Source organism: Diabrotica undecimpunctata, chromosome 7 (assembly GCF_040954645.1).
Source record: "Diabrotica undecimpunctata isolate CICGRU chromosome 7, icDiaUnde3, whole genome shotgun sequence".
NCBI classification, from domain to species: Eukaryota; Metazoa; Arthropoda; class Insecta; order Coleoptera; family Chrysomelidae; genus Diabrotica; species Diabrotica undecimpunctata.
This window is the reverse complement of record NC_092809.1, coordinates 80,957,413-80,980,768: the sequence shown is the minus strand read 5'-3', so window position 1 is coordinate 80,980,768 and position 23,356 is coordinate 80,957,413. Positions and strand designations below refer to the sequence as shown.

Here is a 23,356-nt window from a genome sequence, read left to right as displayed (position 1 = left end):
CGCTGGATGGGCCATGTTGAACGAATGTTGGAGACTGAAACACCAAAACATATTATGAGACAAACACCAGTAGGAAGAAGGTCAAAGGGAAGACCCAAACTTAGATACATGGAACAAGTGGAGCAAGATCTGAAAACACTTAAGATTACCAACTGGAAAAACAAAGCAATGAACAGAACATAATGGCGGAAAATCCTAGAACAAGCCAGGACCCAGAAAGGGTTGTCGAGCTACTGATGATGATGATGAAAGAACTAGAAAGATCATGAGAATGCACTTCCAACAATTTATTTATAATCAATTAGATTTTAATTTTGACTTTAGGTAACATTATTAAATTATTTAAGATTAATATAGTAATAAAGATAAAAAATAAAGTTACCAGTCTTAAGCTTACTGAATCTCCCAGGTAAATGAATTTACAGGTTAAACACCCACGCAAACAACGTGAATAGATATGGCCTTGAGGTCAAAATGACAGAACAGCAAGGCAAAATACCAACCTCCAATATAATAAAGCGGTACATTCATAGAAAGTGATAAATTTGGTTGACAACTTGTCGTTAAAAAGCCAAAAAATGAAAGGAAAAGGTGGTTAAGATCACCATTTTCCCCCCAGTGATTGATTTGTTAACAAAGAACAAAGCATGCGAGGTCAATCCAAAATATCATATATTATAATATTTAAGATGTCACTGGTTAGCCAGCCAACAGGTGAAGATTAATTCAACTTCCTCAGTCCAAGGTTCATAGCATTTGGAACTGTAATGAAAAAGATTCTATGAATCAATTTCAGTTTAAAATTTTACCAAACAAGTTAATCAAAAGGAACAATTACTTTAAGTATGTAAAAGTGATATTGACCTAATAGTTAATAAAATCTAAGTTGATGAATCTTAGTTAATCTGAAGTTAATAAGGAAATAATAATTTATTTTATTTTTATTTTTATTTTAATTTATTAAATATGAAAATGTGATAAAAAACACCTTAAAGGACAATTTAAAGTAAACAACATATTAAGCCTAATTCTGCAAAATTAATGCATGATAAATTTGGCTTAAGTTACTAATGTCGGTTCTCTTATTAAGGGTATTTGGATGTTTTAATATTGAACACACTTCTAAAAACTGTCTTTTAACGAGATTGCGTTCAGTGCCAAGAATTTTAACTTCATTAAAGTTAGCACTTCGTGCTTAGAGTTAATAGCATGCTGGGCAAGAGCACAAGTATGCTTAGATAAGTTAATATCACTGCGGTGTGTCGTAAGACGCCCTCTCAGTGATCTCCCTGTCTGACCGATGTAGTCACACTCAGCACAAGGTATATGATATATTACATTAACTTGTTCCAGAAGGGACAGAGGTGTTTTAGTTTTAGAAAACAAATTCCTGACAATCTTAGCATTCTTAATTGCAATTTTAACCGGTACGTTATTATGTTTGTACAGTTTAATGAGTTTCTCAGTAACTTGAGGAAAATAAGGTAACGATGAGTAATGGGTAGTTGGAGTCCCAAGTAAAGTATTAGGCAGAACAGTGTTAGATAGAGTACAGTACATACAGATACTAAATCTGTATGTACTGGATGATTTAGTATCTGACCATTTGGGTCTTTTAGATTTCCAAATCCCTTTTATTAAACGGTATGTTGATGACTTATTACTAGCCTTACCTCCAGACAAGATTCAGGCCACCTTGTCTTTGTTCAATGAGTTTGATCCTCATTTACAGTTCACCGTTGAACTTGAGGACTCTAACACAAATAGTATTCCCTTCTTAGACATGCGTGTCATTAGAATGGGAGATAACACCCTAATTACAAGTTGGTACAGGAAACCAATGGCCTCTAATAGGTTTCTCAACTACCACTCTTGTCATCCATTTAAATATAAATTAAACCTAATTAAAGCTTTAAGCTGCAGGCTAAATAGACTGACACATCCGGTTAATCGAAGGGAATCCCTTCAATTACTTAAGAAAATTCTGATTGGGAATTCCTATCCATCCTCCCTTATTAATAAATACCTTTTCGTGCAAAGCTATGGTTTTTCTTTAAATGACATACCCAATGATGACCAACTTAGAATATTATCAAATAATTCAATTAACAACACTGTTCTGCCTAATACTTTACTTGGGACTCCAACTACCCATTACTCATCGTTACCTTATTTTCCTCAAGTTACTGAGAAACTCGTTAAACTGTACAAACATAATAACGTACCGGTTAAAATTGCAATTAAGAATGCTAAGACTGTCAGGAATTTGTTTTCTAAAACTAAAACACCTCTGTCCCTTCTGGAACAAGTTAATGTAATATATCATATACCTTGTGCTGAGTGTGACTCATGTTACATCGGTCAGACAGGGAGATCACTGAGAGGGCGTCTTACGACACACCGCAGTGATATTAACTTATCTAAGCATACTTGTGCTCTTGCCGAGCATGCTATTAACTCTAAGCACGAAGTGAACTTTAATGAAGTTAAAATTCTTGGCACTGAACACAATCTCGTTAAAAGACAGTTTTTAGAAATGTGTTCAATATTAAAACATCCAAATAGCCTTAATAAGAGAACCGACATTAGTAACTTGAGCCAAATTTATCATGCATTAATTTTGCAGAATTAGGCTTAATATGTTGTTTACTTTAAATTGTCCTGTAAGGTGTTTTTTATCAAATTTTCATATTTAATAAATTAAAATAAAAATAAAAATAAAATAAATTATTCTTTCCTTATTAACTTCAGATTAACTAAGATTCATCAACTTAGATTTTATTAACTATTAGGTCAATATCACTTTTACATACTTAAAGTAATTGTTCCTTAGAATCTTTTTCATTACAGTTCCAAATGCTATGAACCTTGGACTGAGGAAGTTGAATTAATCTTCACCTGTTGGCTGGCTAACCAGTGACATCTTAAATATTATAATATATAATATTTTGGATTGACCTCGCATGCTTTGTTCTTTGTTAACAAATCAATCACTGGTGGGAAAATGGTGATCTTAACCACCTTTTCGTTTCATTTTTTGGCTTTTTAACGACAAGTTGTCAACCAAATTTATCACATTCTATGAATGTACCGCTATATTATATTAGAGGTTGGTATTTTGCCTTGCTGTTCTGTCATTTTGACCTCAAGGCCATATCTATTCACGTTGTTTGCGTTGGTGTTTAACCTGTAAATTCATTTACCTGCGAGATTCAGTAAGCTTAAGACTGGCAACTTCATTTTTTATCTTTATTACTATATTAATCTTAAATAATTTAATAATGTTATCTAAAGTCAAAATTAAAATCTAATTGATTATAAATAAATTGTTGGAAGTGCATTCTCATGATCTTTCTAGTTCTTTACACAATAAAATAAACCTTAATGTTTTTTACTTAAGTTTTTATAATAACTTTTTTATATACATGTATGATTATCACATGTTCTTTTGCTGTGCTAATTTTGTTAATTTGTAAACTATACCTAGTTTCAATTAATTGTTTTTTACAACTTTAACTCTAAATGTCCAGTTTCGTAAGCTTTTTCATATTTTTAACATCATTGACTGCTACATGTCTTTGTAAGGTAACACACATTTTTTAACTTCTCTATGAATGTTTGGTTTCATATTGTTTTTTTTTAGATGAACTGATTATGCTTTCTGAGCAGAAAGCGAAATGTCTTCAATAAATAGATGAAGTAGCCACCTTCTTTGTCTTTTATTTCTCCACTTTGACAGAAAAACCCATCACTCTTCGAGTGTACCTTAGTTTATATATATATATATATATATATATATATATATATATATATATATATATATATATATATATATATATAAATTAATTATAAATATTTATGTGCTACAATAAAAATTACCTGACATAATACTAAAAAAACTTGAAAAAAATTGTTTAAATAAATAAGACATTTTATTTAACAATTTATTTATTTAAATAATACATATTCGTAATTTCCCCAAAAGTACATGCAAATAAAAAAAGAAACGTGGAAATCCATAAACAAGAACTAGAAATATGGTTAATTTCTCCTTCCCCCTTCCACACTCCGCCAGTTTCAAAGCCAGCCGATTTTTAGGACCACATTTTGGAGCTTTGTGAACGATTCCAATAAAAGGCAATATTTTTTTCGAATTTTGCACATTAAAACTTAAGGTATGTTGTTTCAAATGACGCTAATTAGATTTCTTAACTGTTATAAAAAAAGCTGCTGTCAATTTAAAAAAAGGACTAACTTCGTCCCAAATTGTCCTAAAATAACTTTTTCTTTTTTTTTAATTTGTAGAAAAATGCAAGCTTTCTGAATATAAAAAAATTATTTTCCGCAGGCAACAGTAAAAAAGTTATTGTAATTGTTAATAAGCAAAACATTGATATGATTTTGCAAAATAATTTTTGCAATATTTAAAATCATTTTTCTTATTTTTTTTAAACAGTTGATAGAATGGCCCTTCTTCTTTTAAAAACTATCCGTAGAATTACTGTAATCATCAATTATCATTTTCTGACTTATTTTTTGTCGACAAAGTTTAATTTGGAATAAATAATTAAAATAACTTTTTAACGATTTGATCGATCGATTTGAAATTTTGATCATTAGTATTTTAAGTTAATTTTTAAAAAACAGAGGTCCATACTACCCAAAACAACTGTTTGTTAGCCAGTTCATTTTCACAAAAAAAAAATGATTTCCCTGATCTATTAGTCTAGTTGGACTTACGATAAAAAAAATACATTCTTAGGAATAACAATAATAAATACAGTCTATAAAAATTTGTAAACTTTTCAGTTAAAATTGACTACTATTTGCCCCCGTTTCTCCTACTTCAGTTTATGTGTGTTAGGTATAGAGAGAGAATATTATAAAGCATAATAATTTAGTAATATCAATGTTCAGTATTTTTTATATTGCTGTTTTTTAATCTACTCGTATTTTCTGAATTTTTAGGCACCTTTTCTTTTTTTGTTAAAATATAACAGTTTTTTCAACCCCGAGTTGAAACGTTATAAAGAAAATCTAAGAAAATAAAAACCTATCTACGTTTACTGTTGATATATATATATATATATATATATATATATATATATATATATATATATATATATATATATATATATATATATTTATATTTATACCTATTTATATTTATAGTTCATTTATTACAATGAGATAAAATTTAATTTTAACATCAAGTGTGAATCTCTAAAATTACATTAAATTATTTCTTTTCCAACCTACTATTTGAATCTTTTACTATTGTTTCATTAGAACGGTTTTAAAATTTGAATTACTACTAAACCAGCGTAAGATGCAATTTAAATATTAAGAACTCCTTAACATTTCAAAGAACTAGTTGTAAGGTGGGGATACAACTACAACGAGGCAATGTGAAGACAGTGGGGCTCTGGTAGAATTCAGAATGTAGGTCTCTAGGTTTTAAACGTGGTGGGTGGTGGTTAGTACAGGTTAGACAGTCATCATCGAAGATAAAGTAACTTCCGTACTACTAAGGTGCTATTCAAGAGAATACAATATGGACTAACATGTTTTTTATTGTTGATTCGGTACTGCAAATTTATAGTGATTGGTGGATAAATGCAGATACAACTGTTACATTTACAGTGAAATGAAGTGTATACCACAGTAACTACCAATAAGTTAACATTTACTGAACATTAAAAAGACGCGTCAGCATTTGTGAGAGCTCCCGTAAGTTGTTGCTAGAAAAAAATATATTGATTACCTTCTTTTCTAACGGCATAACATCTCTGTTTTTAATAAAATTATTTAAAAAGGTGTACAATATTATCGTTCACGTATTATACAATAATCTTGGATTAATCGTAGAATATTTAAATGTGTAATATTTTCTTATTACAAATATAACAAATTCTGGTCAAACTCTTCAAACTTTAAAGCACACTTATATTTATATTAAAATAAATTGAAAAGAACACCATTCATTTCAAAGTTGCTCAAACAATGTTTACCATATGCTTGTCGTGTTTGAGGTACGACATTCTTACACTATAATCATACATGTACTATTCTTACAATGTATATATAATATATACTATATACTACCTATATAATATATATATATATATATATATATATATATATATATATATATATATATATATATATATATATATATATATAATAAGTTAATAATTATCGGGTATAGTGGTCTATAGTAAAAATCTTTATTTTTTCTAAATTACTCAATATTTCGCTATTTATTTAAAAGCTTCCTCAGGAGTAAACTAAAAACAATTTGAACATTACAAAAAATGATTTTAGTTTACTCCTGAGGAAGCTTTTAAATAAATAGCGAAATATTGAGTAATTTAGAAAAAAGAAAGATTTTTACTATAGACCACTATACCCGATAATTTTAACTTATTTATAAATTATTTTTTGGTCGAAATAATCACTTCTAATATATATATATATATATATATATATATATATATATATATATATATATATATATATATGTATATATATATATATACATATATGTATATATATACATATATACATATATACATATATATATATATATATATATATATATATATATATATATATATATATATATATATATATATCTGTATATATATATATATATTATATAGTATATATATATATATATATATATATATATATATATATATATATATATATATATATATATATATATATATATATATATATATATATATATATGGAGATAATATTGATCATTCCCATTTTGAATTTCTAAGCAGCTTATAAAAACAGAATTAACGATTATTTTACATATTAAAATTAAGTTTAGTTGACGTTTAGATTTCCACTTTGGAAATAATTCTTAAATTTAAAAACATTAATAAATAATAATAAATGACTTAAACCAATTTTGTTTTTGTTGCTTGGTAAAAATTCTTCTAATAATTTAATTTTATCTGACTTATTCATATTGACAATTCAGATGACTTTAAAGTGATATTGCTAATATATTTTTTAGTTGCGTTCCTGGGTTGACTTTATTGTGACTAGTTGTCTTTAAAAAGACAACCACATACAATGATGGCAGCAAAATACTCATGTTAGTGATCCTATAGTAAATTATGAGGAAAAAACAGGGAAAGAACCTCATAATACTATCCCAATATGGTAATTATTTGGTTTTACATTTATTTTACTCTCAATATTAACACCAAACTCTAATATGTATGTTTTTTTAACATAAATTATATATCCTCGATATGTTATTGGCTTACTAATAGTGGTATTTCCTTTCTATTGATTTCTTCTTTTAATATGGGTAACTAGATCCTACTATTTGCGATGCAATTGGATCCATTTAAAATAATTAGAGCAGCTTCTTTGATTTTTCCCTTTGTACCATCTTTTTCTTTCACGACTATACTTGAATCTTTCCACTGAACTCTATATTAATTTTCCCATGCATGTTTACATATTTGAGATCTATCAAATTCTCTATTTTTAATATAAGATTGATGTCAGAGATATATCTCGATGTGTTTGTCGTTTTCAATGTTGTTGAAATGTTGAATTTACTTCCTATCGTTTTAAGTTTTTTCGATAATCCATTTATTGTTATTTTTGTAGGGTATTGTTATTTTCCTCGTATTATTTCTTGTGAATGTTATAGGATCCCGTTCTAAGTTATTCTGTTCTATTCGGTATATTATTTATCCTACACAGGATAATCATTTTTTAATAAAACAGATGTTAACACATGTTTTTCTTCTAAGAACGAATTTTCGTTAAAACAAGTAATTTTGGCTTTATTGTATAAAATATGTTGTGATTTAATTTGTAATTTAGATATCTGTTAATGTGTGTTGGTTTGCTTTGACGTTAAAACTTCGAGGGAAGGTAGTATGTTATTAAATTCTTTTTCCATGGTAAATGTTATTGTCTCTTCTTTATCTTTATTTTATTTAGGAATGTGTTTAACAACTCTGATTCATGAGGCCATATTGAGAACACATTATTTATTTATCTCCACCATACTGTGAGTTTTAAATTTTGTTTAGAAATAATAGTCGTTTCCAAATCTTCCATAAATATATTTGCTAATAATGAAGATAAAGCAGACCATTGCTGGACTAAAATTTAGTTTATAGAATTCGACAATGTGTTATTATTATTAGTAAATGGTTGTATATTATTTAAAAAAAATTTGACAATTCACTAACAGGAGAATTCATGGTACCACAAATGGGTTAAGTGGTTTATGCGCTTTCTGAATGTTTGGTACTCCATAAAATGAGGTGTCTTACTTCTTTCTTTTTTGAAATAAACATATGGTAAAAAGAGAAAAATCAAAGAAACTGCTCTAATTATGGTAAATGAATCCAATTGCATCGCAAATTCCTCGACAGAATGCAATAGGACCTGGTTATCCATACTCAGAGAGGAAATCAATTGAAAGAAAATTCCACTATTAGTAAGTCGATAACATATCGAGGATATATCATTTATATTTTAAAATACATACATATAAAATTAGAGTTTGGTGTTAATATTGAGAATACTTACAATAAATGTAAGACCAAATACTTACCATGTTGGGATAGTATCATAAGGTTTTTTCCTGGTTTTCTTCTCGTGATTTACTAAGGGATCACTAACAGGAGAATTTTACTGTCATCATTGCATATGATTGTTTTTTTAAAGACAAATCACATGCTATGATTTTTCTGACGCATATTTTTAAGTTAAAGTTGATTTCATGTAATCGAATGAACTATCTTACAACAAAGTCGTCCCAGGAATGCAACTCAAAAATATTGGCAATCATTTTAAAGACATCTGCTTTAAAATGTATAATATATATGTCTAAATTGTCAATATGAATGAGTTAGATAAAATTAAATTATTAGAAAAAATTTTTACCAAGCAACAAAAACAAAATATGTTAAATTCATTAATGTTTTGTATTTTGAGAACGATTTTATTAATAGAAATCGTAATGTCAAATATAAACTGTTAAAGTAAAATTGTGGTTATTCTCAGTTATTTTTTTTCTTTCTAAGGTAAATTTGAACTATTCAAATCGTGTGACTGTTTAAAGCTTTTGATTTTTTATTAAGTTGGTAATACAATTTGTTGATGGTTTCTTTGATATCGACTGTTGTACTTTTTCTTTAGTACCCTCTTCTGAATTTTGTGATTCACTGATTTGTGTTTGATTTATGCAATATATTAAAATAGATATTTTAATAAGTGTCTTCTTAGGCTAATTTGTATTTATATTTCATTATTCTGTTTGGTGCATGTTCATACGCCTTTTTATTGTTGGGTATTATTAGATATATATATATATATATATATATATATATATATATATATATATATATATATATATATATATATATATATATATATATATATATATATCTAATAATACCCAACAATAAAAAGGCGTATAAACATAAAGGTTAAATAATGTGTTAAACTGTGATGTATCTCATTCATTGGTTACTTATATACACTCATATAATCTTACGAGTAACTATAATTACATATCGAACAAATGGACTATTATGATAATGATGATAATATTATGAACTAACGAACTAATATTATGCTGAACTAAATTGCCTGTTTGTTTACTATATTTATAACAATATCGGTTATTAGGCCAACGATGATGTTTTTCTAAAAATGCTGAGTCTTTAAGGTAAGATTTGTAGCAAAAGTATTATGAAACAAGACACGTGTGTTATTTCATACCTGTGCTTTAGTTTCCATTTGTCATAATAAAAATGGGTAAACAACAATTTACGTAATGAATAATAAGTATTATTTTGTGTTTTTTTATAAATTAAATAATTATATCAATATCTCACCACATTGCCAAGGAATAAGACTGCCACGTCCAATCCAACGTTCAGAAAAGGTGTATTTAACTATGTTCTCAACGCCTTCTCTCTAGAATGTGGTGGTGTACCATCTTACATAAACCATATATTTTGGTTTTTCAGCATTTTACAATAGGGAGAAAGTAATACAACGCCAGTAGGTATAGAAATTTAAGAAGCGATAGAAAAGGGAAATTGTATACATGATGACGGCCAGCGTCTGAATACGGACACGGCACCTAAAGAAGAAGATGAAGAATATTTTCTCCAATAAGACATTTAGCAGCCATAACAAAAATTTTGTAATGTTACATTATCATCTTTGAGTTGTTTTAATAAGAATAAACTATGAATTATGCTTATCTACAGGTATTGAGTGCTTTACCGCACAAATATCACAACTAAGAATTATGAGGCAGCTGACTTATAAAATGCGATTATCTCGAAAACGGTTAAATTTTGAGGTTACTAACAAGTATACCTTTTCTTTGTAAAAATAATGTATGTTTAATATTTTTTAACACAAATAGAGGTAACTTTAAGAGCAAAAAAGTTAAGCGCAAATCTATGCCACACCTGTGGCATATGTGGCGCCATCTATCAGTAACATTAATTTATGTATAAAATTATAATTTATCCTACTTAAAAGCGTCCAATTATAAATTTTTGTCCAAAAATATTTACAAACGTAAAAGTTATAGCGAAAAATAGAATTTTAAATTTCCACTTTAACACCCTGTATCTTTCTTAATATCAACATTTTATTAAAGCAAGTTGGCTTAAATCGTAATATTTTAAAGTGAAGAATCTACGGTCTCTGTTTGTACAATAACATATATATATATATATATATATATATATATATATATATATATATATATATATATATATATATATATATATATATAATATATATATATATATATATATATATATATATATATGTATATATATATATATATATACATATATATATATATATATATACATATATATATATATATATATATATATATATATATATATATATATATATATATATATATATATATATATATATATATATTCTGAACCGACTGAATATGACTAGACTTATCTTAGCGTCATATTGTATTCTTCTTCTCATTATATATATATATATATATATATATATATATATATATATATATATATATATATTCTGAACCGACTGAATATGACTAGACTTATCTTAGCGTCATATTGTATTCTTCTTCTCATTGCGCCGTCTCCTTTCGAAGGTTGGCGATCCAAATGGCAATTGTAGTTTTGGAAACTGCTGCGCGAAAGATTTCTGCGGATGAGCGGTCGAACCATCTCCTCAGATCTTTCAGCCACGAGTTCTGGCGTCTTCCTACTGATCTTTTGCCCTGTACTTTTCCTTCCAGTATAACTTGAAGTAATTCATATCTTTCGCCTCTCAACACATGACCCAAGTATTGCATTTTCCTCTCTTTGATTATTCTTAGTAATTCTTTTTGTTTACACATGCGACGAAGTACCTCAACATTAGTAACTCTTTGTACCCATGGAATCCTCAACATTCGTCTGTATAACTACATCTCAAAGGCATCTATTCTTTTTTTTATTTCAGAGTCCATTGTCCAACTTTCACAGCCATACAGTAAGACAGAAAAAACGTAACATCTGATCATTCGGATTCTAAGCTGTAGACTAAGGTTTGGTCTTGTAAAAAATGTTTTCATGCTTATAAATGTTTTCCTTGCTTGTTCGATTCTTGATATATCTTGACATATTGTATTGCTAATTAAATTTTCTTGCTCTATCCAAGATCTTGACATCTGATTAAGTATATGTGTGACCTGTTGTGTTGGAATGATGTGCTACTGTACAAGAATTTTTTGTTTTGCAGTCTCTCTGTTTTGCAATCACTTTTAGGCTGCGTTATTCTTTGTTTTAACCACTGCGATGTTTGCCTCTATATTGCCCATCACATTCGAGACAAGAAAGTTGGTAAATGAGATGACTCTGCTTTAAATGCGGTGTCTGGTCTTTAAGGTTCGAGAATAATCTATAATTGGATATATATATATATATATATATATATATATATATATATATATATATATATGTTTATATATACATATATATATATATATATATATATATATATATATATATATATATATATATATATATATATATATTATTGTTATGATTGTTTATTTTGACTTTAATCTTAGTTTATTGAGCCAATAAAAAAAATATAACTTATTTGTTATCAAAAGTAAAATAAACTCCTTATATTACCTGTGTTCGATGGATTCAAAGATTTTCTAGTTGTCTTTTATCGGGATAGAGAAGAAAGATAAGAATAAAAATATATTATATTACAAAAATTTACGTTTCTTTATTTTATATGAACGAATAAAACAATTATCAAATTCTGTCGTTATCTTATCAATCAGCATACAAGAAAATAAATCAAATTTTTATAATAATAAGATTTTAAATCTACATACATTTATATTACGTGAAAACCAATTTTACTTAAATTTTTCTTTACTTGAAACAAGAAACAACAAAACTTTAAACTTTTGATTAGCCTACCAAAACCTTAGTTCTTAAATTTGAATGCTAATGACCATGATGTCAAACCGATCCTTCACAGATATAAAATTTAATTGTACAAACACTTACAGCTTGTTTTCTTGTTGAGTTGTATGTTGGAACATACCCAGAAAAGTCCAGTCTCCTCAACGATGTGATCTCTCCTCTTTGGCACCTCGGCTCCTTTCTAACGTCTCTGCAAACCTCCTGCAGACTACACAAAAACACCTGATTCACTTCTCCAAACTCAGCTACTTATTTATGACACAAGGACCTCCTTTTGTCAACTTGATGCCGTAAGAATACTTTTACATATACTTTACAAAATGCCCACGGTAGATACAAGAACCTCTTTTAATCTACTTGTTATCTCCTTCTGCAAAACTATTCACTTCTTTTCACAATTTCGGTATCCAAACTCACGAACCACACTCTATCTTGAGAAAAACGACTGTTTCTTTCGATGACCAAATTATCACTAACTTCTCCGGTCTCATGATCGGTTTACAAATTCCCATTTAAACACGACCGTCCAATTAAAAGCTCAAATTGTGTTTACCATGATTTTGGAAAAGCCTAATTTCGGTTTCAGAGAAAAACTAAATAGCTTACTTTAAAATTGGTTTTGTCAATACACAATTTATACATATTTCAAAAGATTAGAATATGGTCATTTAATACTCGACTATACAAACAATGAAAAGATTAACTTACAGGTAAAATGTCTTCTAATTCTAAACAAAGGCTTTTTGATAATTTTGTTTGAAACGGAAAAAGGTCGTTTGCCAAACAAATTTCTATTCTTATCTACACTAAATCTTATCTTAAATTAGTATATACAATTCGTTTATATTGATATCTTGAAATTTTATTTCGATGGATTTTTTTTTATTTATTTTTCTTTGGTTGGGAAAGAAGAAACATAACATATATATATATATATATATATATATATATATATATATATATATATATATATATATATATATATATATATATATATATAGATCTAGCGGTTAATGTGGGCCCCGTACTAAAACGGTATTATACTAACTCCAGCAGAATATACACCGTGTATATTATTATCTGGGTAGCGCTTTATGTAGACTCCGACCAACACGTAGGATTAAATGAACTCCGTAATAGGGTAAAACACTTTTGGGATCCGTATGTATTCTTCCCCGTACACAACTAAACTCCTCCGATGTTGCCAATAATTTGATTAGTCGTAGATTTTTAAATTTTACAGCAGGTACGTTTTGGAACTTGAAATTTATTTAAATATCAATCAATTTATTCATCCCGAAATTTCACAAATACTTGGTTAATGTAGTTAAATATTTTATGGTGGTAATTTATATTACTTGCTTTAATTATTTTTAAACTTAAGTTAGTGTTTGTTATAAGCTTGGAAAGGGCAATTTTTATGTATTAGTATTTTTTTAATGCATTGACACTGAAAAATTTATTATATAAATGTACGTTCCGATGTTTCGATTGCTACGTTTTATGATGTACAATATTTGTTTCATAAAGTAGTAAAATTTAAATTATAATAATTTGTAAATCAATCTTAAAATTATAATTTTTTACTGTCTAATTTCAATATTTCAATTTTTAAATGTAGGGAATTCAATATCTTACTATAATACTTTAGTATGTAACTTGTAACAGATACTAAAATAATAAGTAGGCATAACACCTAATTTCGCTTTAACTATAAATGTATCGTATAACGTAACGTAGCAATCAGTAGTGAGTCATTACTCAGATAAAATATTTCGGTGGCTTTATGGTAATTTGATTATAGCCAACATATCTATTACAATTATTACATATAATATGTTCGGTTCTTTTAAAAAATACTTTGTCGCTTGTAAATTTTGTATCTTTCGTTATCAGACATACGAGTATTTTATTTTTAATTTAGAAGTAAATGTATATATAATATTCTTTATTCTGTCACTTATTTTAAATATGGTTCACTTATATTCTTCTTGCTTATTTATTTTTATTCGTAATACTTATAACGTACGTAATAACGTACCCGTTGTTGCAAAAAGCAACAACGGGTACGAAAGATATCAGGTATCAGGGGTGGTATTTGTCAATCTAAATGCCGCCTACGACACATTAAATTAGAGGACATTTCTCCAAAAACTGTATGACAAACTGTAGACATCGTTTTATCTGCGTATATCTACAGAACAGAAGATTTTTCGTATCATTCAATGGTAATATGGAGAACGCAGACAAACGGTCTCGCTTGGGGTAGCGTAATGGCACCTACACTGTATTACATTTACACAAATGATCAACAGATACCAGTAGATACTAGGATTTTCATGTAGACCATACATTGCACAACCAAAAACTTTTGTTGCTGGAGTGGAAAAAAATCTAATAGATGCCTTAAATATAATAAAAATGAACTACGATTTAATTTTAAGCCAAACCCCAAAAATCTTAGGAACGCTCCTTCAATTTTCCCAACACAGGCGCTTTCACAAAACTGAACATCCAATAGTGTGATGAAATCCTTGAACTCTGAATTTCCTATAAATATTTTGTAGATAGTTTATATCGCACGTTGTCAATCACAGAATCTTGTTTAAAACTAAAAGGCAAACTAAGGACCAGAAATAGTATGCTCCGCAAGCTTGTCAGCTAAAAATGGGGCGCACATCCTTTCACCCTTAAAACATAAATGCTTGCACTTTTCTTCTTGCTTAACTGTCTTTTTCCTTTTATTTCGATATACTCTGTACGAGTACTAGAAACCAATTCGTTAAGGATTTTTGCTTAGTTGAGGAGATATGTTGTTCAATGCAATTTTTAGATTCCCCATGTCTCTAATAACAGTTTTATCAACGTCTGTTTTTCCTTGCAATTCTTAAAAGGCACAGATTAAAGCAAAATACTGAATTTGGTTTCAAAAATTAGTTTACGTTTTTTAACCAAGTTTGACATCTTGGCGTCTATGCATGTATCCGATCTACCTTAAGCGATTTATTTTCCTAAACAATATATTTATAAGAGCTTTCTTTATTTAGTATGTGTTCTTATTCTACACGGATTTGTAGCAATATGATAATGAGGTTAAAAAAGTTTTCTTATTATTTTTCTTTCAAATATTCGGAGTTCTTCCGTATTTGTTTTAGTCATTGTCCATGATTCGCATTCATGTATTAAAATAGGTCTTAAGTGAATTATGCTCTGTATTGAATTGCTTTCTTCTGTTGATTCGCTTGTATTTGGTTTTTATTTTGTTGATTTTAAGTAAAACATTTTTCGTGCTCTCTTCACTTTGTTGAAGATGTCGTTTGCGGAAAGAGTTTCTTATAAGATCAATATCATTAGCAGATGCTAGGACTGCTTTGTACCTTGAGCCATTAATGAATTGCATTTTAAATAGACGTTATTTCTATTTTAGTAAGCTGTTCATTAAATTTTTGAATATTTGAATCGAGAATCTGTATTTTATTCAACTGTTTTATAACACAGAGTTTCTTGGCGCCTATCTTCATCTCTGTTTTTTTTTGTTTAGCGTATCACTATTTTTCTTCCTATGCCGTCCCCATTAACGAAGGTTGGCGACCACATTTCTAAAAGTATCTCTGTCTTTTCCAAAGTGGAATAATTCGTCTACAGTCATCTTTGTCCAGTCACGAATATTTCGCAGCCATGACTTACTCTTTCTACCTATTCCCTTTTTGCTATCGACTCTACCCTGCATGATGGCCTGCAGAAGACTTTATATTCCTTAGTATGTGTTCCAGGTATGCAGTCCTGCGTACATTTATTGTTCTCAACAATTTTTTGTCTCGACCCATCCTTCTCAGCACTTCCTCATTGGTGACCCTGGCAGTCCATTCTCAACATTCTCCGGTATATCTAAAATTCAAAGGCTTGAAGCTTCCTAACTATTTGCGCTTTTACCGTCCATATTTCTACTCCGTACAATAGTTGAGACCAGACGTAACATTCAACAAACCTCAGTCTCAGCGCAGTATTAAGATTTTTGTCACAGAACAATTGCTTGAATTTTAAGAACGCTGCCCTTGCCATTTCTATTCGTACCCTGATTTCTTAGTCTGAATCTAATTCTTTGTTGATGTAAGCTCCCAGATATTTATATTTTTACTCCCGCATCATTATTAAAAGAATTTTGCTGAATGTCGATCTAGGGAATCCGGTGGTATGTACATGATGTTTCCATAACCAACGTTCGAAAATTTGTCTTACTGTAAAGTCATGAGGATTTTACTAGGAAATATAGTGCTGTTTAATAATAATAAAGTTCAAGCAACAATTCCTATATGCACTAACTTGGTACTGATATCTCTGCTCCCCGATACCAGGTAGCAGTCCCGAAAACATTATAACTGCTACACTCATGCTTCCAATTATCCAACGCTTAGCCAGTCCAGCTTATTTCTCCGAGAAAGTGAAAAATATCTATTTGCTATCCGGATTTAATTCATAGATTAAATATTAGAATGCTATAAAATAATGCTATTAGCAGCAAAAAACGGTCTGATAGTAAGTAATGAGAAAACTAAATAAATTTCTTTAACATACAAGAGAGAGGACGTAGAGTAGGGCATAACGTAACAATAAACCCATATAATTTTGAAAGATTGCAGCGTTTTAGGTATCGTAGATAACGCTGTCACATAAGAAATAAAATGGAATATTCAGGTAGCTAACTGATGTAAATATAACCCACATAACACTTTTAAATCCAGAAGTCTAATACAAATCCCTAAAATCAGGATATATAAAACAGTGATTAAAGCAGTGCTATTGACTGAAAATGTTACGAGAACGCTGACAAAACAATGTAAGTAAAACTTAGGTATTAATTAGATCAGGATTACTAGAAAAGCCATCAGAATTATTTTCCAACTTACAAAGGTCCGAATACTAACCAATACCGAACCGGAACTAATGCCAAGGTCTAACAGATATATAAAGATAGCAACGTCATACAAGAGACTAAATCTCAACGCCAAAGTTACGCTGGCTACATCCAAAGGCTTTCTAATAACTGCATTGCCAAGTTAAACTGGGAAAATGCCCCGAGAGAAAAAATGCCCTTAGGACGTCCACGAATCAACAGGGGAGGTAACATATGGTCAGATTTAGGAATAATGGGACTACCTACCGACCCATCATATTTATCAACACATGCCTGTACAACCAACTGCTATCCAACCTACAATCAATACTTATCTCTTGGGAACTATCAAATCCATTACATGTAGTCAAACGAAGTAGGCTTAAAAAAAGTTATCTTAGGAAAGGCACTACAGAAATATTGATACATATTTTTAAAACGTTATTTACGTGGCTAAGTTTTCAATAGGAATGAGGAGACAAAAAGCAGAAAAGCCAATAGAACCTTGTTGCGTTCTGACTATACTATGACGATAACCTTTACAATATAAACAATACTTGAGGCAACTGTTTGTCTCAATTTTGTCATTCAGAATAATTATGTCTGTATTTTTTAATTTGCTAATTTCCATAGAATCTAAATATATCTTAAGGCCTTTATTTTAATTATACTTTTTTAGTAATGAAAATACGTAGATAGAACCTGGAATATACATTTAACCTTTAATCTCTGGGATAAATCCATCTCCTAAACAATGGCGCCGATATATATTTAGTTAAAATTCTGTGCACTTATTTTAACCGTTTATGTCCTTATCATTCATATATGAGTTGTGACCGATATTACAAACTCATTTACTTTTCACAAAGAGACTCCATATTAACTATACTTATTACTATACAAATCTGATTCGAAATATCGTCGAAAAGTAACAGTGTGTAAAATTATTTTTAATGAAAAGTTAATTAGCCATTTCTTATGGGGTTCAAAAGAAAAGCCTTTACGAAAATTTGAGTACAAATAAGACCACCGTAATCAGTTGTACCCTGGGTAATGAATAATTAATTAATCGACTAATCAGAATCACCCGGTCAATATGATTTTTGTCAAATCGGTCCTTTTTAGGATCAATTATTCTAATAATGTCTACAAATATTAAGGGCATATCTAGAGATAAAGACACTTTACTTTACTTAACCTTATCAGACATATGCGCTTAGCACAAATGTGACGTATTTCTAGTGCAGAAAATACATAGAGGGCAAAAAATAGTGTATTTGGTATTAAGCTGATCGCTGAAAATCACATAATAAATGTAAAAGTGCTATCTCTGCCGGCAAAGAAGCAAAGAAAAACTTAAAATGAGAGAGGACAAAACCAGTCAGCTGAAGGAACCTTTTAACGATGTTGAGCTTGGATCCACTATCTACGTATATAATGAAGAATAGTACGGCACTGACTGAAGATCTGAGCACAAAGCTTATTATAAAATTTGGACCAAAAATACAACAGTTACTGATATCCAAAGTCTTCAGACAAACAAAGCAAAGACAAAGTTGTGGCCTTGCTTAAACCTGACAAAAACCTCAACGACCACAAAAGCTACCGGCCAATATATCTATTTATTTTGTCAGCTATACAAAATACTTCTGCATATGATCCTTAATATAAACCGATATTAGAAAAAAAACTTCAATTTAAAGATAAAAGTGGCTATATATGACAGGATAGATCATGTTAGGATGTTTCGAAAGAAAAATACTAAGGCGCATCTATGGAGCGGTAAATGAAAACTGTGTCTGGAGAAGACGATACAACTTCGAACTCTATAGGATATACCAGGAACCAGATATCGTAAAACACATAAAGATAGGACGTCTGAGGTGGGTAGGCCATGTAATGCGGATGGAGCAAACCGACCCAGCTAGAAAAACGCTCCTTGATAGACCTATTGGTCAAAAAAGAAGAGGAAGACCCAGAACAAGATTCCTAGATAACATCGATGAAGACATGAGAAATATGGAAATACGTGCTTGGCGGAGGAAGGCGATGGATAGGGACGACTGGAGAAAAATTCTTGGGGAGGCTAGGACCCACACAGGGTTGTAAAGCCAAAATGATGATGATGATCATGTTCGTTACACATACTAAATCTTGCCCAACACAGCGAAGACGCATATGAAAAATATCAGACATGAGGAGTGGTATTTGTCAATCTAAATTCTGCTTACGACACCTTAAATTAAAGCACATTTCTCCAAAATCTATGTGATATCCCCTTAGGTAATAAACTCACTTGTATTATCCGCGTATGCCTACACAACAGAAAATTTTCCGTATCACTCAATGATAAGAATAGAAGATGAAGATGGAGAACGTAGTAGAACGGTCTCCTTTGGGGTACCGTAATGGCACCTACACTGTATAATATTTACACAACCCATACCAGTAAATACTAGGACTTTTATTTTGTAGACGATACATCTATTGTTGCACAACCAAAAAATTTTGTTGCTGAAGTGGAGAAAAATCTAAATATCATATCTTAAACACAATAAAAATAGATTATAAATTAATTTTAAGCCAAACCCTGGAAAAAGTCAGGCGGGCTCCTTCAATGTCCCTAACAGAGACGCTTTCACAAATTTGAACATATACCTGAACCAATAGTGTCATGAAATCCTTAAACACACTTTGTACTTCACAGAACTTTGTTTAAAACTAAATGGAAAACTAGAACCAGAAAAATAATATTCTTCGCGAACTTGTCAGCTAAAAATGGGAAGCACATCCTTCCACTCTTAAAACGTAGACGCTTGAACTCTATGCTTCTGCTGCCGAATATACCTTGCTTGTATGGGTGATATCAATACATACTTAACACGTAGATTTAGCTATAAATTAGTCAGCCAAATTCAGCGGATATTAAGACTCACATCCATACATAAGCTCTACAATATCGTAGTTATCAATCCACATAATATCCGAAGATAAGTAGCTAGAGAACAAAAGAAACAAGGTCTAGATTCGTAACATCCACTCCACGAATAACAACCCATTTTATGACTAGAATCGAGGAAAAACTAGCTAGACCAACACATCTGCAAGACATACAAAAAAAAAATAAGCTGCTTCTCGCCATCTGAACCCTCGAAAGGAACTTCCTTATGGTAGTTATCTTCCTTAAATCTGCAATGAGGACTCTTGCCTTCAAACACCGGTTAACCTGTGTGAATCTGGGGTGATACAAGATTCATTACACTTTCTTAGTTGACTTTGCCATTCCGATCGCTCTTTTCTGAAGGGACAAGGTTTATTTATTTGAACTAAACATGTAAAGTATAGTCAGTAAGCTATTACTTATATTGATCATTGCAAATTTGACACTAACTACACTTATATTGACTACATATTACCCCTAAATAGGAGATAAAACATTCAGTATGTAATATGGGTGTAAGTATGTAATATGGGTGAAGTGGTATAATTGTTGTTAGATAAATTAAGCATTCTTCTTTTTTTTTTGTGCACTACTATCTATTTTTACACAAAAATATTTATTTTAGCACTTCAGTATTTATTTTGAGATAACCTTCTATCCAGAATTATCTGTAGTACACAGATAAAACAAGAAATAAAATAATAAAAAATCTGTATAAAAGATATAAAACAATGGATAAAATAAAAGAAGTTCTTATCTATCGAATTCTTAAATAAAACGTATGAAGATATACTCACGTTAACAAAAAACATTAGGAAATTTCCGCATGTGAAAAAAATCCAATTTGGTAACAAAATTCTTTTGTATCTATAAAGCTATTTTTAGAAAAGCACGTACCTACCAAAAACAGGTAGTTAATAGTATTCATATCTGTTACACAATGTAATGCGTTTGAATGATAACAAAAATAAGGAGTCCATATAAACCGTTCAGACTATACGCGAGAAGTATACAGCTTAATGGCAGAGTTGCCAAACTATCAGAGTTTACTTAAACCGATATACCTATGGTTCCAATATACAATGAAAAAGATCTGAACGACCCCTATAAGATATACACGTGAACTAAGCAATATACATTCATGATACAGGGGTACTTAAGGGCTCCACAAAATTTTTAAAAATTATGAAACTATACATGTTGACGAATCGACAGAGCCAATATTATAGAATGGTCAAGTGAGCTCCGTATATCGGTGTCGACTTGACCACGGAGCTCACTTGAACCTGAATTTTAACATGGGCAGAGTCCACTTTATGCCGTAGATATATATATATATATATATTAAAAATAAATTTTCTAAAAAGACAAGTCATTTTGGTAAGATTTTCTACCTGCCACGTGATCCAAAAATTACGCGTGTGAGAGCGTGTATTCGCAGCTGTTTGCGTCCTCAATCTCAGCGATTCCATTTCGAAAAAAATCACGTGACCTGAAGATACCCATGCTGTTGTGCCTCAAAATTTTGGAGTGATCTCAGTTGTAAAATACTACTAATAATTGTCCCACGTCTTATGAAAAAAAAATTATAATGTCGGTTAATAAAAGAGTGTGTGAGAGTGAGCAAAAGGCGATGGAAAAATAATTTATTTTGTTAAAAAAACTTAAAATATAATAATGTTATTTTACCAGGGAATCGTAACCTTGAAGATGGCTATCATAGTAATTGTTATAAAAATTGTTTGCCAATTACAAAAAAAAACGGGTGTGGCAGTCCAGTGGGACTGCCGGTGGAAGTTACACTTCTATACACGCATTCGCCGTTACAAATTTATTTGGGAGTCAATCTGCACAATCATTAGGTACATATGTAATTCTATAGGTAAGACATAGCAGAAAGAGAAACAGAATTAATAACAACTTACTAACAATGATGATTGAATCAATGTTTTGATGAAAATGTATATTTTTATTTTCATATATGTATGAAAGAAGTTGAATGCAAAAATTTTTTTACAGATCCTCTGCAGTAAAATTCATTGTTTATTTTGTTATTAATATAATAATACAATACAAATTAAACTGCAATATTCATAAGTATTTAAAAATGACAATAATATACATAAAAAAAAATACACTACAATACAGTGCAACATAATTCCATATAATAATACAATACAAATTAAAATGCAATATCCATAAGTATTTAAAAATAACAATAATGTAATAATATTAATTGATAGGCGGGGATACTGACTACTATACTACCGAGGACATGCCACAGACGCATTTCAAAATTGACAGTTCTGAATCATACAGTGATTTATTGAGATTATTATTTTGAAATACAAAAGACTAATATAATTATGAACATTTAATAAATGATACAAAACATATCACATAAATAATAATATTAATAAATATTATATTATATGTATAATATTATATGTATATATATATATATATATATATATATATATATATATATCTTTATATAATATATATAATATTAAATTATGTATACAAAAGGAACATTTTTATATTCGAGAGAGGAAGAGACAGAAAATATATCTTCTGTCTCTCTCTTACTCATTATCTTACATATGTAATGATTTCACAGATTCACTCCCATACAAATTTCCAAAGTGGAGCGCGCGTATAGAAGTATAACTTCAAAAATATTATATGATGAAAGTATTAGGTATTGTATTAATTACGTTTTCTTTCCTTTTTTTGTAATGTATTAAACTCACTAACTCTAATATTACGAACACAAGATACTCACTATATTATTGATATTATTCTACATTCTAAATGAATACAATAGTTCTAACATCTGCACGTATACAATTATCTGCTCAAATACCGAAGGGCCCTTTAGAACCGTTAAAAATAATTTTAACACAGAAATTTAATAATTTTTTTTATTTTGCAAATATATTTTTATACCTAATCAATTAATTAATAACATTTGGTTATTTTAAGACTTCAAGTATTATTAATGTTAATTTTCCTTTTTTTTCT

General features: G+C 29.5%; 1 protein-coding gene across 1 annotated transcript in view; it reads left to right on the top strand.

Moving 5' to 3' along the window:
- Positions 1–5,295: 5,295 nt before the first annotated feature.
- Positions 5,296–23,356, top strand: part of LOC140446831 (uncharacterized) — a 70,065-nt gene continuing 52,004 nt past the window's right edge. Inside the window, exon 1 of the mRNA XM_072539416.1 lies at positions 5,296–5,730. The gene's annotated coding sequence lies outside the window, so the exon portion shown is untranslated. The remainder of the gene's footprint in view (positions 5,731–23,356) is intronic.